At 49.4% G+C, this 17,925-nt stretch overlaps 1 protein-coding gene across 6 annotated transcripts in view; it reads right to left on the bottom strand.

Moving 5' to 3' along the window:
* The window catches only part of PKNOX2 (PBX/knotted 1 homeobox 2), a 75,567-nt gene that overhangs the window by 48,520 nt on the left and 9,122 nt on the right, over positions 1-17,925 (bottom strand). For 2 of the 6 annotated variants that reach the window (XM_062594506.1, XM_062594508.1), the window contains exon 2: positions 13,084-13,152. The gene's annotated coding sequence lies outside the window, so the exon portion shown is untranslated. Of the gene's footprint in view, positions 1-13,083; positions 13,156-14,726; positions 14,876-17,925 lie in introns of all 6 variants that reach the window. The other 4 variants (XM_062594505.1, XM_062594509.1, XM_062594507.1 and 1 more) reach the window with 3 other exon arrangements.

Below are 17,925 nucleotides of genomic sequence, written 5' to 3'. Positions count from 1 at the left end.
AAAATGCCTAAGTAGGACGCCAAGCCCCGCTAAACCCAAACTCAGCTTGATGCTCACTAATTACCCGGTAATCGTATTTATATGCTGCTGGCACACTCGGAAACGCGGCTCCTACTAACCAAGGTGCACATCAATATTAATGTCCCAGTTGCCGCGCGTTATCTGGGGACCCACGAGAGGCAAAGCGACGTCCCAGCAAAGGGAAGTGTTTAAAAAATAGCTATTTCCACGTGTGGAAAGAAGGGAAGGTGCTGGAGGACGGAAGACGGGCTCTCCGTCGGTGCGCATCGGAAATAAAAGCGAATATAAATAGGAAGTTCCCACCTCCGGGACACGAATATTCGACCGCTCATCCCTAATTCGTTGTCCAGACTTTTGACTTCGCCACGGTTAGGAACAGTTTGGAAAAAACTTCCCAGGAAGCGATTTTTCCAGCACCACTTGGATCTTTACGGAAAGATGGGGCATGTCCTAAATCACTTGCAAATTCACGTGGTTCTTTGCAGAAACGCTGCTACGTGGGACACGGTGGAAGTTGCAAACGCGCCCCGGCTCCTCTCTGTAATTCTATTTAAAAGCTCTTTCCTAAATAATTTTGACGCAGAGACGCTTGGCACTCGGGGAACATTTAGGCAGAGTTTAAATGGAGTTAATAAACTATTAATAGCCTGCAGTAAGCCTGTTACAGATCGGAGCCGCGCATGTTATAGGCGCTTCAGGACAAGGTGCTATTGCTGATGTCCATGTGGAAAACGCATCAAAAAATATCCCAGGCGTCTTCCAATAAAACCCTGGGTTCAGGAAAGCCGACGTTTCTCATGGAAAGATGCACTTTTGCAGGACTTTTGCAAGCAAAATGAGATCGTGTGATTTTAGGGTAAGCGATTAAAGGACGGTGTTAAAGAACGGTGTTATCCCGCGCCGTTGAAGTGTTTATCGGTGCCGATCCGCGCTTGGTTGTTATTAATATTCAAGGAAAATAGGCGAAGGCACGAGGTTCAGGTGGGACAGCGTTAACGCTAGGGAAACCCAAAGTTTGGATGGTCTCGGATCGCTCTGAACTTTCAATGCAGGTTGAGAATCCGCATGGTTTTTGCCCAATTCAGAATGAAAAAACAAAATAAGAGGGGAATTCTTGGAAACCCTTGCAAAATGAATGTTTCGGTTCCCGCACACCTTTAGCAATAAACTGTGCTCAGAAACGACCCACTGACATGGGTTTATTTGATCGTTTACTAAATATCGTCTATCAGTAACACGCTGATCCTTCATAGGAGAGCAAATGTAGCCAGAGCCACGTCGGTGACTCAACTAGACTGACCAAAAACCGCTATAAAACGACTTCATGTATTAAAAGAAATCCCCAGAAGTGACTATTATAACCCAGTCTGACGATCTGGGCTGCAAATGCCACTCTGCAGTCGTAGCCTTGGCCATCAATTCTCTTCAAATTAGGAAAGATCTTTCAAAACAGACAGCAAGGAGCCACCAGAAAAGGTAATTTTTCCAAAGCTTAGTTCTCCTCTCTCTTAAATATTTCCAGCCTGCAAATAGCTGCCACAAGGTCTAGCCATCTACAAGAAGAAGTTGGAGGGCAGGAAGGAGCCTTTCTTAGCGCACGCTGAGGATGCCCACTCAAGAGGTGCTGATGCGCACTGCTGGAGGACCCAAAACCACGTGGTTTTCTGTATTTTTTTGGTGGGATGATGGAAGGAGAACCTTGAGAAGAAGCAAAACCATCTTCCAAGGGGTGACCAGTGCTCGCCTTCACCTTCTCAGCACCGATTCGGGGCATTCAGAAAGGACGTTTCTACAACCCAACAACATGTCGAGCCCGGAGGAGGCCCTTCCGCGCCGTTCCTCCACGAAACAGGCCAACGAGGGACAAACCGGAGGTGGCCACGGCGCCACGTGGCCCAACAGGCCGGAGGCAGCTTGTCCGTCCATGTCCGGTGGTCACCCCGGCTTTATTTACCTTGAAAAAGGGAGGCGAAAGCAGCCTCCTGTCTCCAAAGCAAGAGTTTAGAAGGGAGAAAAAACCCAAGTTTTGAAATGCCTCCATGAAATTTAATTTTTGTTTGAATCAACAGCTTAACTTTGTGCCATTTGAATGCTATTTTAAGTTGAAATGTCAATTTGAAACTAACATTTTAAAATGTCAAAACATTTCATTTCTGCAGACAGTGCCGATATATATATATATATTTTTTTTTTTTTTTTTTTTGCTTCCATGTGGCCAAACAGAAATTACTTTGGAATTTTACCCTTAAGAAAAAAAAAAAAAGAAGAAAAAAAGAAAGAAAATCAATATTTTGACTTCTCGGAATGAAAACAAAGTTAAAATATAATATATCCTCCAGGATGCAAACAATATTTTCTGACAAGCTGTAATCACCAAAAGCTAATGTGAACCAAATGTTCGCTACCACGTTATAGATACACAGGAAAAAAGAAGGAAAAACAGCAATTTTGTTATCGCATGCGGGCCGAACCCTTTCTTTGCCAGTTTTTTCCACATGTGGCAATGCTTTTTTTTCAAGGAGGAGACTTAACGTTGGGGGGGGGATGGAAAATGGAAAAAAAATGGTTTTCCATCTCCCGCAGGGAAGGCAGTTTGGCTCGGCGCTGCACGCGGGAAAAGCAGCACCGTGAAACGGGGTGAAAGCCGGACGTTTTGGAGACATCGCCGCAAAATCGGAGGGGGTTTTTTGTTTTTTTTCTCTCCTTTTTTTTATTTTTTTTCCCCCCGCGCTGTCCCGAGGCGCGTCTCCGAGCCGGAGTTTCCGACCGAACCGCATTGGGAATAGCGCAATTATCTCGGCTTGCCACATTTTTCAGCCCTGGCTGAGGTTTAATTAAAACCGAGGGGGAAAAAAAAAAAAAAACACAGGAGGAGAAAGAATCACTATTTCAGATATCACCCCACTGCATGCAGCTCCCGAAAAGGGAGGGGGGGAAAGAAAAAGGAAAATAAAACCTTTATCGCTGACTTTTTAATTTGCCAAGAGAACCTTCCAGCTCGGTTGGATATTACTCCTTTATCATATTTCCTTTAAAGAAATGCATATAAATATATATATATAGGGGGGATTTCTGCACATGTGCACGTGTGTACGTGTGTGTAAACACACATATGTATATATGTAATAGGGGCACACGTGCACGAGGGGTACATGTGTACCTTATATATATTTTTTTATACGTGTGTGTGCGCCTAATCCCCTGTAATCTCCTTAAATTACACCTAAAACACGGTTCCTCGCAGGTGACCTTTTCACAAAACGGCTGTTTCTATGACAACGGCGTTGTTTGAGGTAGTGGCGAGAAAAAAAAAATAAATAATACCGCGGGAAAACCGTGTTTAATTCCGCTTAATTCGACGTCCCGTTTGGCACCGAAAGGGAAAATCCCGCGATGTGACACGCGCCCGGAGCTGGAAAAACGCTGCCGTTTCCCATCTCCCAGTGGTAAAAATGGGGTCCACCGGGGAAAAACCGGGTGCAAACACCCCAAAAATCCCAACCAAATTCACCAGCTGGCCAGCAAATTTGGGGGGAAAAAAAGAAAATCCCAGCATTACATTTTGGAGGGGTTTGGGGGGATTTTTTTGAGTTTTTTTTTAATATTTCCAAGCCGGTGGAGTAGGAAAACCCGCGTGGCGCTTTGCACCCAGCAGAGCCGAGACCCGGCTCAGAGTTGGGAACGGGTGGGAAAGCAGCGTTCTGGCCACCGAGGAGGGTCCTGTCTTTTCTTTTTTCTTTTTTCTTTTTTCTTTTCTTTTCTTTTCTTTTTTCTTTTCTTTTTTCTCTTTTCTTTTTTCTTTTCTCTTTTCCTTTTCTCTTTTCCTTTCTTTTAGTTTTTCTTCTATCTTCCTTTTCTTTCTTTTCTTTTCTTTTTACTTTTCCTTTTTCTTTTCCTTTCCTTTCTTTTCTTTTCTTTTTTTCTTTTCTTTCTTTTCTTTCTCTTTTTTTTCTTTCTTTTCTTTTTTTTTCTTTTTTTTTCTTTTTTCTTCCAGCTGGTATTTTCTGATGGCTCAATCTTATAACATGCAGGACTACGAGGCTAAAAATACCCGTTTCCATAGGAACGCAAACTCCGGCGTTTTAAAATATAGGAATTAACCTTGCGCTAATTCCCATCCTTAAATCGCAAGTTTGGCACTGGATGTTTTTGCTCGCTTTGGGGTTTGTTTTTTTTTTTTTTATTTTCTCAGGGGCACCACAGCGGTCCGTGCAGACAAGCATGGACTGAATGTCATTTGTGCAAAAAAAAATATTGCTTTAGAAATGAATATAAATTTAAAGAATTAAATTGTAATCACGCTTCAGCAATGCCCGGCAAGTGCATCTATTTTTTGGGCTGCTTGGAATTACCGCTTTTTTTTTTTTTTTTTTTTTTTTTTTTGACGTTAGGAAACAAAAAAATGGCACTTTTTAGACGTACTTAATGACTGGAACAACACAGAAGTTAAATATAAGCAAATCGCGGCTGCCGAAAGTAGGCGCAGGCTTTTGGGGAGAAATACCCCCAAAAAGACCAAAAAAATGAAAAGAGAACGAACGGCGATCGGATAATTAGGGGACGCAACCAGTGCGGATGTTTTAGGTTTCTTCTTTTGGTAAAAAATCGGCAAAACCCGACGATGACGCCGGGTTTCAACCCCACCAGCAGTTTCCCACGATGCTCTTGCAAGCCCCCGTCCCCAAAAATATGTTTTTCCCCCCCCAAAAAAACACCGCTTCTTTTAAAAGGGGGGATTGCATAGAGGAGAAATAGCTTTAGGTGCTGCAAATAATTTAAAAATTGCAGGTTTTTATGGCGTGAAGAGGAGACTTCCTTACTCACAGTGACGCTCGTACCAGAGGAGGGAACGGGGAGAAATACAGCGCTTTTCACCAACTTAAAACTGCGCACTCATTTCGTCGGCAGGTTTTTCACTGGACCTGTTTTCTAGCCCGTCGGTAATAAAAACAAGCCAATAAAATGAACACGAAAATACATTCATTAGGATTTATAACGCTCATTAAAACGGGCCGGCTATGAAAGCATGACTTAGCTTCAAAGAAGTCGGAGGGAGCGGGGAAGGGAGGAAGTGGGGGGGGGGGAGAAAAATGCAAATTCTCCTTGGGCGGAAAGCGGAGATTTCCCCTAATCGCCCAATCAAGCACCGGCGCAATTACCCGTGGCCAACGCGACGGGTTCAAAACGACGCCGTCCGGCGGCGGCCGCAGCGAGGAGCCGGCAAGCGTTGCATTTTAATAAAACCGAACCGGGGCCCGCGCGGAAACGGGCTTCGCTAACGACGTGTTGACACAGAAGAAGACAATTTCTGTTTAATGGTGATTACTAGCGAGAAGAAATTAAACTTGCCGGAGCGCGCGGGTTAGAGATAACGGGAATAGGAGAAAGTTTGAACGCGAAATCAGCGTTTCTGCATTCGGGCGAGGGTCTCCGCGCGTAGGTGGGCGCCCATCTGCGCCCGCGCATGCGGCTTAGCAGGCAACCGCTCGTATTAGATACGTAAAAATACTTACTAGGTGGATGCATGCGTTTGCACGGACAAGCTCCTGGCTGCCTGGGTGGTGTTTCAGCTCCAACCCGCCCCCCCACACACACACACACGTACACCCCCAAAAATAAACAGCATAAATAACGAGGGACAATTTTTGCAGCGTTTATAAGGCTTGCCGGAGCCCGTGAATAAATGAAAAGCTTCTGCAAAACCGCGAGCAGGCAGAGGGCAAGTGCCCAGATTGGTCTCTTTTGCTTGATGTCACCAGCGCCTGGTTTGGGGTCTAGCTAAAATCAAACCAAAGATGCTGGCGAGGACCAATATAAGGATGCTCAGGAGGACCGAGGCAAGGACAGTCGCTCAGATTAAGCCATGGATGCAAACTAAAATCAAAGCAAGGATATTGGCTATGACTAAGCCAAGGAAGGTCACTGAAATCAAACCAAAGATGCTCTACAGGATCGTTGCAAGATGCTGGCTGGGACTCAACCAAAGATGCTGGATAGGATCAGTGCAGGACGCTGGCCAGGACTGGGCCACGGATGCTAGCTAAAATCAAATCAGGGATGTTAGTTCATGCCAAACCATGGACGTTAACTAACACCAAACCACGGACACTAGCCAACACCAGACCATGGACGTTACATGATGCTAGCTAACACCAAACCATGGATGGTAGGTAACACCTAAACATGGATGCTAGCTAACACCAAACCATGGACACCAGCTCACACCAAACCATGGATGCTAGCTAACACCAAACCATGGACAAAGCTAACACCAAACCATGGACGTTAGCTAACACCGAACCATGGATGCTAGTTAACACCAAACCATGGACACTAGCTAACACCAAACCATGGACAAAGCTAACACCAAACCATGGACGTTAGCTAACACCGAACCATGGATGCTAGCCAACACTAGACCATGGACATTAAGTAACACCAAGACATGGATGTTAGCTAATACCAACCCATGGATGTTAAGTAATACCAAACTACGGATGCTAGCTAATCCCAAACCACAGACGCTAGCTAACACCAAACCACACGGATGCTAGCTAACACCAAACCATGGATGGCAGGTAACACCTAAACATGGATGCTAGCTAATACCAGACCATGGATGTTAAGTAACACCAAACCATGGACGCTAGCTTACTCCAAACCATGGATGCTAGCTAACACCAAACCACGGACTCTAGCTAACACCAAACCATGGACTCTAGCTAACACCAAATCATGGACGCTAGCTAACACCAAATCATGGACACCAGCTCACACCAAACCATGGACACTAGCTCACACCAAACTATGGACAAAGCTAACACCAAACCACGGATGTTAAGTAAAACCAAACCATGGACACTAGCTAACATCAAACCACGGGTGCTAACTAACATCAAACCACACACACGTGAGCGGACGGTGAGGCCGGGCACAGCTCCGCAGCGCCGTCGCGAAATTGCTTCCCTCGCCTCCAAGGCAGGCCCCAAGGTGTCGGCAGCGAGCGGGATAAAAATACCTTTTATTAGCGCAGCCGACGGTGTTGGGAAAACCAGACGGGCTTTCTGGCATGCAAGTGCGCTTGCCTCGCGCTCCCCCTTGCCCAGACCTGCCTTTAAGCCGGTTCAACTCACCTACAGGGCAATTTGTTACTGCGACACAGTTTTATTTTTTCTGCAAGTTTTTCTTTTTTTGTCTTTTTTTTTTTTCCCCAAGAAGGGTTTTGCTGCTTCTCTGGGCATCCAGCTCAGCGATATTCTCTTGCAAAACACAAGCCAGGAAGTTATCCTGAGTTGCTAAAAAAAAAAAAAAAAAAAAAAAAAAAAAACGCTTTTCCCAGAAATATCAGCCAGGTCTGATTTATCGGCATCTCCCCTCGGCGCAGGAGGGAACTCCAGGACCAAGGGCGACAGCATAACGGGGCCTTTCCCCGCGAAACGTGAAAGCCGGAGAAGAACGCAGGAACATGGAAAATCTTCACTCCTGTTTTTTTTTTTTTTTTTTTTTTTTTTTGCTTTTTTCCTACAATTAAAGCCCTGGCTTCAGAGTCGGGCGACGAGACGAGCGACCTCTTTTTATCACCGCCGATCTTGCAGGGCGCCTCGGCTTCGCGGCGGTTCCGATTTCGTATCGCTCGAGGCCGGGCGAGAGCATCAAGATCATCAAGCCCGACCTTCTGGAAATCACAGTTCATTAAATCCCCGCCCGGCATCCTGCGGATCAAATCATTTCCTTTTTTATCCCCCCTCCTTCCTTTTATCTGCCCGGTCTTTTCCCTTTGCTCTGGCCCTTCAGTGCAATTTGAACCCGAAATAAATAAATAAAATAACCACGGGCTTCGCTGAACGCAATAAGAAGTAACGCTGCCGGGGTTTTTCCCTCCTTCATCTCCTCCAAAAAAAATAAAAAATAAAAAATTAAACACCTTTTTCTCTTTTTTTCCCAACAGGTTGCAAAACCAAAAGCAGCCAAAACGCCCGGCGATAAGACCTGAAGCTTTACCAGCGCCGAGCTCCCGCGATAAAACTTCCTTTAAATCATCGCCGGACCGCGCGCACGCACCAAAGCCTCTCCTGCCGGGGAAAGTTGTCGCCTATAAAATAAAAGAAGCTGCTTAAATGTCTCTTTTTTTTTTTTTTTTTCCAAGCCAACCCCACCGAGCTGGAGCTGAGAATACATTAGCCTTTAATGAAGTGAAACCCTCATCTTGCCGGAGACACCTCATTTAGCGCAATTGTTTCAGAGCCATTACGGAAAGACAATTACAAGGAAGCGGCGAGAGTAATTGGAAATGCTGGCAGGAGTTTGGGCGAAATGATAATAAATAAAAATATTCCCCCTAATAAGCTTGCAGGAGGGGGCTGGAGAAAATCTATATAATTAGAAGCGAAGCTCGGCAAGGCAAAGCAGCCGGCAGGGTGGCGAGCGCTCGGCGCACGCGGGGAAAACGAGGAGGGGGGGGAAAAGAGGGGGAAATAAAAAAATAGCAGCAGAAGTCAACTTTTTTGGCGCGTGCAAAAAGGCCGTTTTGGCGGCATCCCTCTCCTCTCCCCCGCCTCTCCGCGGGCGCATTCCTCGATCCAGCTAAAAGTGCACCGAAGGAGTCTGCAAGGATGCAAGGAAAAAAAAAAGGGGGGGGGGGTTGGAAAAAACACCGGTTCTCTCCAGCGCTGGGCTGCAAGGGGGAAGGATGCCAGGGAAAGGAGGAATAATTTTGCATTTTGGCAAAAAAAAAAAAAAAAAAAAAAAAAAACGGAGCGGTCAAATTTTCCCGTTTCTTATTGGAGTTTTCCCGGAGGATTTGGAGGGTTTTTTTTCCCCGTGACTTTTTTTTTTTTTTTTTGGAGGTTTGCTGCCTCGGAGGAAGCGTTTAGAGCCGCCGCCGGTTCCCCGCGCTCCGCTTTAGCTGCGCCGGGTTATTAAATCCCCGCTGCTGTAAAACGAACGTCGTGAAACGCTTCCCCTTGAAGGAAACGGGCAGGATGCCCGCGGGAAAGCCGGCTCAACGGCGCGCCAGCAGCCTCATATCCCGAGCCGGCGGCAAAGCTTTGGCAAAGGCGGCGGAAACGGGGCGGTTTGGAATAAAAAGCCCGCGTGCTGGAGCGCGCACGCGTGGGTGCACGCACGGGCGCACAGCTGCATGCACGACGTGCAGGTGCACCCATGGGTCGACGTACAGCCGCACGTATAGGTGCACAGGTGCACGCCCAGCTGCATGCACGGGGACGTGGGTGCACATATGGGTGCACAGACAGGCGCACGGGAGCATGCACAGCTCTACGTGTGGGTGCACGGGTGCATGCACAGGCGCACGTACAGGTGCACGGGTGCACGAATGGGTGCATGGGTGCACATGCAGGTGTACATATGTGTGCACAGGTGCACACACAGGTGTACGTACAGGTGCACGGGTCAGTGCACGGGTGCATGCACAGGTGCGTGTAAAGGTGCACGGGTGCGTGCACAGATGTACATATGGGTGCATATCTGGGTGCATGGGTGCACACGCAGGTGTACATATGGGTGGACAGGTGCACGCACAGGTGTACACACAGGTGCACCGGTGCACACGTGGGTGCACGCGTGCACACACAGGAACGCGTAGAAGCGCATGGGTGTGTGCACAGATGTACGCACGGGTGCACGGGTGCATGTACAGATGCACAGGTGCATGCACAGATGTACATACAGGTGCACGGGTGCATATTCAGGCGCACGGGTGCAAGCATGGGTGCACAGGTGCATGTACGGATGCACATCTGGATGCACGGGTGCACACAGCTGCACGTACGAGTGCACAGGCACACGCATGCGAGACGCTCCAAGCACGAAACGGCAGCAAGGAGCGAGATGCAAAACAGTCGAAACACTAGAGCAGGGAGGAAGAGTGAATTTTTAAACTTTTTTTGACCTTTTCCCCCCCGACCTTTTGATAAATAAGGAGGAAAAATTTCCTTTAAGTAAAAGCACATCCGAGAGACTCCCCTAAACGCCCTCCGAGCTCCCCACTTCCAGGGCCGCCAGCTGAAATTTTGCTGATAAGCTGCTCGCCAGCGCCGAGCAGCTTAACGGCGAAGGCAGAGCTCGGAGGTTTTGCACGCGGCTTGTCCAAAGGGTTGGAGAAGCGGCCGTCCGAGCACGGGTGGCGCGGAAAAGCAGCGCTATCGCGCTCCTCGCCGTCAACGGTTGCAGCTGGGGAAAGCAGGAAAAAGCTCCAGCAAAAAAAGGAAAAAAGGAAATCGCCGGACCGGCTGCCGCCGCCTGCTTTCGGCACCCGCGTGCCGAAGGGCCGGCGTTAAAGCATCCCGGGAAGCCAGCGATGCAGAAACGTCTTTCGGGAGACTGCAGAAGCGCCTTCTGGGGCTGCAAAAGCGCCTTTTCGGAGGTGGCAAAAGCGCCTTTTTGGCGTTGCAAAAGTGCCTTTTGGAGGCTGCAAAAGCACCTTTTTGGCATTGCAAAAGCACCTTTTTGGAGGCTGCAAAAGTGCATTTTTGGCGTTGCAAAAGTGCCTTTTTGGAGGCTGCAAAAGCACCTTTTTGGCATTGCAAAAGCGCCTTTTTGGAGGCTGCAAAAGTGCATTTTTGGCGTTGCAAAAGCGCCTTTTTGGCGTTGCAAAAGCACCTTTTTGGAGGCTGCAAAAGCGCCTTTTTGGCGTTGCAAAAGCGCCTTTTTGGAGGCTGCAAAAGCACCTTTTTGGCGTTGCGAAAGCTAATTAAATCTGATCCCGCCGTCTGCTTAGAGAAATTCCTATGTTTCCCCCAGTAGCGGAGCGCAAAGGTTTATTTAGCCAGCGGCGACGGCTTCACCAACATGCCCCTACCCTGCAGCGAGTCACGCCGACCGAAAGGCGATTTAATTAGCGAAATCTCGTTAGGCAAACGAAATTATCCGTAAGACAATGCTCCTCCGGACAGGGGGTACGATTAAACAAAGCCATTAACGGAGAAAGCCGCTCCGACGGCTCCCTGAATTCATCCAGCTCGGCACCGGCTTCCCTTTTACATCTCCGGGCTTGAGCCGATCGCACCGGGCGAGTTTTATTTTACTTTATTTTATTTAATATTTTGGGGGGTTGGGGGGAGGAAGGCGCACCGGCGGGCTGGCGGCTTTCAGCAGCCCGTCGGCACACTCGGCCGCAGGCGAGCTTTCCCTTGGATTGCAACAGCGGCGATTCGCACAACGCAAACGGCATATACATATATATATATTTTATATTTTATATTTTGCATATACACATATATATGCAAATATATATATGCAAATATATATATATATTTTTTTTCATATATATATACACACATGCAATGCTCACCGGCGCAGCGTGCCGAGCTCCGAAGACGTGCGGCACCGTAGGGAAAGCTAAAAGAGCCGTGAGCCGCTGCGCTCAATAATCTCCCGTGATTTAAAAGCTGATGTTACAGCTAAGAAAAGAGAAACGGGGCCGTTCTTTTAACCTTTCGCTTTATTAGTCCATTACGGAGCGACCTATAAAAAAAGCATCGGTTCACGCCAAGCGGAGGTTTTCTGCCTTTTCTGGGAAGCACGCCGCGACGCGGGGTTATTTTTCTTAAATAAAAGGGGGAAAAAAAGAGAATAACTCATAAAATTAGGTGCCCTGAGCGCGCGTTGGGTTTATATATAGCCACACGTTTTTCTGTCTTTTTTTTTTTTTTTTTTTTTTTTTGTAACACCGGAGAATTTGCAGCTAAGGCAAATACAGCGCGGAAAAGCAAGGAGGAAAAAAGAAACGCCCCGGTTTCGGCCGAGCCGGCCTTCGCTCCAAGGCACTTCCCTCTCCGGTTTCCGAACACCCCAGCGCCGGCTCCCAAACGGGGCCCTAATGCTGCTTTTTTTCTTTTTTTTTTTTTTTATTTTCGCTTTGGGTTTTTTTTTTCTGCTTTTGCTTTTTTTCCGCTTTTGCCTTTTTTTCCTACCACTTTTGCTTTTTTGCCCTTTTGCCTCTTTTTTCCATGCTTTTGCCTCTCTTTTGTGCTTTGGCTTTTCAGCACTATCGCTTTCTTCGCTTTCGCTTTTTTCCGCTTTTGCCTTTTTTTGGCTTTTGTTTCTTTCCACTTTTGCCTTTTTCACTTTTGTTTTTTTTTTCTGCTTTTGCTTTTTTCCACTTTTGCCTTTTCTTTCCACTTCTGTCTCTTCTTTTGCTTCTTTTTCCCGCTTTTGCCTTTTTCACTTTTGCTTTTTTCTGCTTTTGACTTTTTTTCTGCTTTTGCCTCTTTTTTTGCCTTTTTTTTCTGCTTTTGCCTTTTTTTTGCTTTTACTTTTTCCACTTTTGCATTTTTTCCGCTTTTGCCCTTTTTTTGCTTTTACTTTTCCTGTTTTTGCATTTTTTTCTGCTTTTGCCTTTTTTTTGCTTTTACTTTTTCTGCTGTTGCCTTTTTTCCTGTTTTTGCCTTTTTCCTTGCTTTTGCTTTTTTTCTGTTTTTGCCTTTTTCCTTGTTTTTGCTTTCCTTTTTTTTGCTTTTTTCTTTGCTTTTGCTTTTATTTTGCTTTTGCTTCGCTTCTTTGCTTTTTTCTTTATCTTGCTTTTCTATTTTTCTTCTTTCTTCACTTTTCCTTTGCTTTTGCTTTTTCCTTTGCTTTCACTTTTGTTTTATTTTTTTTTTTTTTTTTTTTGCTTTTGCTTTGGGGTTTGTTTTTTTTTTTTCACTTTCGCTTTTTGATTCGCTTTCCTTTCGCAGCTCTGCCTCCCGTTCGCACGGAAAGCCTGGAGGAAAGCGGAAACGCGAGCGGAGAGAAAGCAAGCGGCCGCCGGAGCCCCTTCGGCCCCGGAATAAACCATCCGTCGCCGGCGGCGGCCGAAAAGGATCCCTGCCCTGGCCCCGGGGGGCTGCTGCAAGCGAGGGGAAGAAATGCAAAACTACGACGACAAAATAGCAGCAAGCAGCAGCGGGTAACCAGGAAATCCCAGCCGCGCTCGCTCCAGCCTCCGGGAATTTCCGCCGAGCCCGCGGCGACGTTCCCACCGGGAACGTTTCGAACGTCTCCCACCCGGCCCGTCAGCGGGGATGAAAGAGGAGAGGGAAAACATCGCTCGAGCTTACTCACGGTTCAGGCTTTTGTCGGTAGCTCCGCGCGGAAGGAAGGGAAGCGTCAGGATCCGAGCCCGGAAGGTACCTGCTGACATGAAAAAAAAAAAAAATCTTTTATATAAAAGAGTCACGACAAACTGAGCAAGAAATCAGGGCACAAAAATAAAAGACGGAGTTTCGGGACAAATCCCCCCGGGCGAGGGAGGGGCGAGCGGCCACCCGCCGCCTCCGCTCGCACCCGGCGGATCGGCGCCTCCGAAGCTCTGAAGCCTTTTTCCCGTCGGGGGAGAGAAGCGTTTAATAAAAAGCGTTTGCAGATCGGGGCGGAGGTTTTGAAATTACTGGTGTTTGAATCGCCCCTTTTCCTCCGGGGCCGGCGGGGCAAAGCCGCGTTTGCTAAGAAACTCGAATCCCAGATTATCGCACGAAGCTTCCCCAACCCTTCCCGGATCGCTCGGAGGAAAAGTAGGGAAGAGGCGCCAGGGGATCCCGTCGGGAGAGGGAAAGGCAGCGGCTCTGGTGCGGGGAGGAGGGAAGAGCGAATCCCCGCTGCATCCTCTCCATCCGGCGCCGTGCAAAAGCGGCGCGTGCAAAAAGCGGTACGGCGTAAAATGGGAGCGTGCAAAATGCCCCGATGAAACGCCGGGGGAAGGGGCACCGCCAGGAAAAAGAAATTAAATTAAATTAAACAAAATAAAGCAGCTGGCGACGTTCCCGTGGCCCTTGCCGGCCCGACGGCTGGACCGTCGCGGAAAAGGCACCGGCAAAAACGGGCTTCGGACGCGGTTTTCGAGGAAGGGGCTGGACGACGGCTACCAAGGACGAGAGGTTCGGCTCGAAACCGAGCTCTCCGGAGGCGAAATCGCATTCGTCGGTTTACCGAAGCCGAAGACGGTCTGGGGCGGGCGCCACCGAGGAAATCGGGCCGGGATCCAGTCCGAGGCCACGCCGGCGGCGACGCACGCGTCCCTCTTAAAAGCAGCTCGAAATTATTCGCAGCGTTCATCAGGTTCCCACCTTTTGGGCTCGACACTCCGTCGTCCGATTCCCGGCCAAGTTGGCTACGGAGCGCGAGCAAAACCCGCTCAACCGTTTGCAGCTTTTGCACGGAAAAATAGCTGAGTTTTTACGCCGAACCCGGAAAAGTTTGATTGCACCGGTGCTCGGGACAGAAAGCTGCAGCCGAACGCGGTTTCGTTCGACTCGAGCATCAAGCAAACGGGATTTTGCCGGCACAAGCTCCGGTTTCGACGCCAAGAGCCCAACGGGCACCGAAGGGCGGCCGGCAATTTTGGCCCTCGGAAGCCGAACGCGCCGGGAAACGAGTTTGCACCGGACGGAAGGAAACGAGAGCGGCCGGCGAGGGCGGGACGTCGCTCGGTTCCGGAGGGGAACGCCGGCCGCTTCGTCGGGTCGAGACGGCGAAAAGGAGGACGTCGAGGTTTTTGCAGAGCGAGAAGGCAAAAGGCAAAAAAAAAAAAAAAATCCCCCGCAGCCGATCACCGCCGCCGTAGGGAGTTAAATAAATAAATGAATAAATGAAGCGCGCGCTGGAGACGGGAGCTCGGCACCGGCCAACAGGTGGAACAGAAAAATAGCCGCGGGCGCAACCGTTTGCAGCTGATTTATGCGAAAATATAAAAGTAACGTCATCCTAACCTCTGAGCATCGCACGTGGCGGCAGCGGGGGGACCGGGCTGCTCTGTGTTTCGTCGAGCGCGGCGCGTTTCAAATGCCACCGGAGCCCCCGGGGGCTCCCCGGCGGAGGGAGCCGAGCAGAAAGCGCTGATTTTCCTCTCCGGGTTCTCCTGCAAAAGAGCTCGGATGTAATTACGGGGCTGGAGTTGGGAAGCGAAACGGGGAGATCGTCTGTCAACGCGGGAGAGCAACCATCTGTCAGCCGGGGCTTCCCCGGAGACGCAGAGTCCCGGCTCCGCTCGGCTTTCCTCCTACCGCAGCCACCGCCGGTCGTGGCCTCCCCCCAGGGTCCCCAAAACACATCGTGGAGGAGGGTGAAGGCCACCAGCCCGCCAAGAGCTGCCGGGACCTGCCAACGGCTGCTGCCCTCATCTGGAGGCCTCCTAGGAGCTTTGCTCGTTTTGGTGCCCTCCTAAGGTCTTGGTTCACTTTTGGTGTCCTCCTAAAGTTTCTGCTCATTTTTGGTGCCCTCCTAAGGTCTGCACGCTTGGGTGCTCTTCTAGGATGCTTGCACAGTTTGGGTGCCCTCCTAAGGTCTTTGCACACTTGGGTGCTCTTCTAGGATGCTTGCACATTTTGGGTGCCCTCCTAAAATCTCTGCTCATTTTTGGTGCCCTCCTAAGGTCTTTGCACAACTTGGGTGCCCTCCTAGAGTCTCTGCTCATTTTGGGCAGAGGTCCTAAGGTCTCTGCTCATTTTCGGTGCCCTCCTAAGGTCTCTGCCCACTTTGAGTGCCCTCCTAAGGTTTCTGCTCATTTTTGGTGCCCTCCTAGGATCTCTGCACATTTTGGTTACCCTCCCAGGGTCTTTGATCAGTTTGGGCACTTTCCAGGGTCTTTGCTCACTTTTGGGGCTCCGCAAGTGCTAACTTTGGGGTCTCTGCTATCACCTTTATTCATTTTTGGTGCCTAGGTAGGGTCTTTGCTTATTTTTGCGTCCTCTCCCAAGGTCTTTGCCCTCATTTGGGACACCCGCTTGGGTCTTTGCTCACTTTGGGTGCCCTGTTAGAGACTTTGCCCATTTTTGGTGCCCTGCTAATGCTGATTTTTGGGTCCCTGCTAGGGTCTTTGTTAATTTTTCATGCTTCCCTAGGGTCTTTGCTCATTTTTGGGGTCCCTGCTAGCATCTTTCCCCATTTTGGGGGTCTGGGTAGGGTTTTTCCTCATATTTGATGCCCTGTTAAGGTCTTTGCTCATTTTAGGTGCCCCATTAGAGTCTTTGCCCGTTTTTGGTGCTCAGTTAATCCTAATTTTGGGGTCTCTGCTAGGGGTCTTAGCTCATTTGGGGACCTCCTAGGGTCTTTGCTAATTTTTGGTGCTCCCTGAGGATCTTTGCTCATTTTCAGGTCCTTGCTAGGGCCTTTGCTCATTCTGAGCATCCTGCTAGCGCTATTTTTTTCGTGCCTGCTGGAGCTTTTACTAATTTTTGGCATCCTCCTAAGGTCTTCATTTATTTTTTATCATCCTCCTAGGACTTCAGCTCATTTCTGGGTGCCCTCCCGGAGCTAATTTTGGGGGTCTCTGCTAGGGTCTATGCTCCTTTGGCAGCCCGGGCAAGCAGCGACGCAGACGGAGGGCAGCGTCCGTCACCGGCAAGCAACGGAGGCGGCGTTACGACGGCTACTTCGGCTCCCGACGCGGTCCTGGAGCGGACCGCGGACCCCGCGCGAGTCCCAGCAGCACGCCGGCTGCGTGCACCCCTCCGGCCAGGTCGTATCGGGGACCGGGGAGGGCGCTCGCCACCAACGCGCGACCCCCCCCTCCGGCCACCGAATCCCTCGCTCCTCGCCATCCCCTTGCTACCCACAACGGCTTTAACAGCTCGTATTTTGTTAATTGTACAAACCTAATGGGGGAACGAGATGGCAAAAAAAGGGTAATGGCCATCAGGCCAGCAATAAAACAAAATTAATGGTCCATGGGCAGAAATCATGTCCACTTAATACCAGCTTGGAAACTCTAATAGAATAATGTAATACCAACGGGGTTTTTCTCTATATGCAGATTGCTTACACCACTGTTAATCACGCACAAAGCAGGCCACACGCTGGCCAAGCTCGCACAACCCTCCGGGGAGCCCGGCGGCCGGAAAGGTTTTGCAAAAAAAAATTAAAAATAAAAATAAAAAGCTTCTTACCACCATGCACGACCAAATCTTACCCCCACGCTCCGCACCGGGCACCCAAGGATGCGGGGCAGGACCCGCCGCCGGCGCTTGGCTTGGTCGAGCCAGCACCGGGGACGTAGCCGGGAAGCACGAGCAGGGAAAAATAAGCGTGTTTGGGGGTTTGGGTATTTTTTTTTTTTTAATGTTTTTTCCCCTCCTCAATTCCCACGCTTGCAAGGCGGTGGCCACTGAGCCGAAGGATGCTCAGGCCTCGGCGGTGCAGCGATTTGCACAGCGCCAGCTCCGCTCGCAAGCCCCAAGGAGAAGGTTGTGTGGGCAGGGGGGGAGGATTTGGAAGGCAATCCCAGCGCCAAAACGACACACCGGAGATCCCTCGCCACATCGATGGAAAAAAAAATAAATAAATAAAAATACCACACTTCCAAAAGCGCAAAGTCCCCCAGCCGTCGGAGGGATTCGGAGCTCGCCGCGAGCCGAGCCGCCGTCGCAAAACGGGACGCGGGAGCCTGCTTCTGCTGCGGGAAAACGTCATTTTGCAGAGCTGAGGATGGGAGGATTTTGCTCAAAACGCAGCTGCACGGCACGCCGTTAAAGCACCCCCCGAAACCACAGCGTTTAACCGCTGCTGAGCCCCCTTTCCCCCCCTTTTTTTTTCCCCCATTCTAGTGGCTCCAATAATTTAATATTTTTCAACTCAGCCAAGCTTTCGCTCGGCAGCATCCCCGCCGAAACAGCTCAGCCAGGACGATTCGGCACGCGCAAGCAAGCCGGAGGTACCGCTTTGCTCATGAAACCTTACCAAATGTGTGGATCCCCCCCCCGAAAAAAAAATAAATAAATAAATAAAAAGCTCGCACAAAACAGGCAGAGAAAGTTTTGGCCAGAGCGAAGCCGTCTAAAATCCAGGAAAGCCGGGATTAGAAACGGAAGCGGAGTATTTACGCAAAGTCGTGTAAATAAAAGCCGCTCCGAGCTGGCGCAAATGCCCCGAGCGCTTTTAAACGGCTCCGACGCCGGGATTTTTCCAGGAGGG

This window comes from Rhea pennata, chromosome 24 (genome assembly GCF_028389875.1).
Source record: "Rhea pennata isolate bPtePen1 chromosome 24, bPtePen1.pri, whole genome shotgun sequence".
NCBI classification, from domain to species: domain Eukaryota; kingdom Metazoa; phylum Chordata; class Aves; order Rheiformes; family Rheidae; genus Rhea; species Rhea pennata.
Note: the sequence above shows the minus strand (reverse complement) of the source record. Positions and strands in the feature narration are given on the sequence as shown.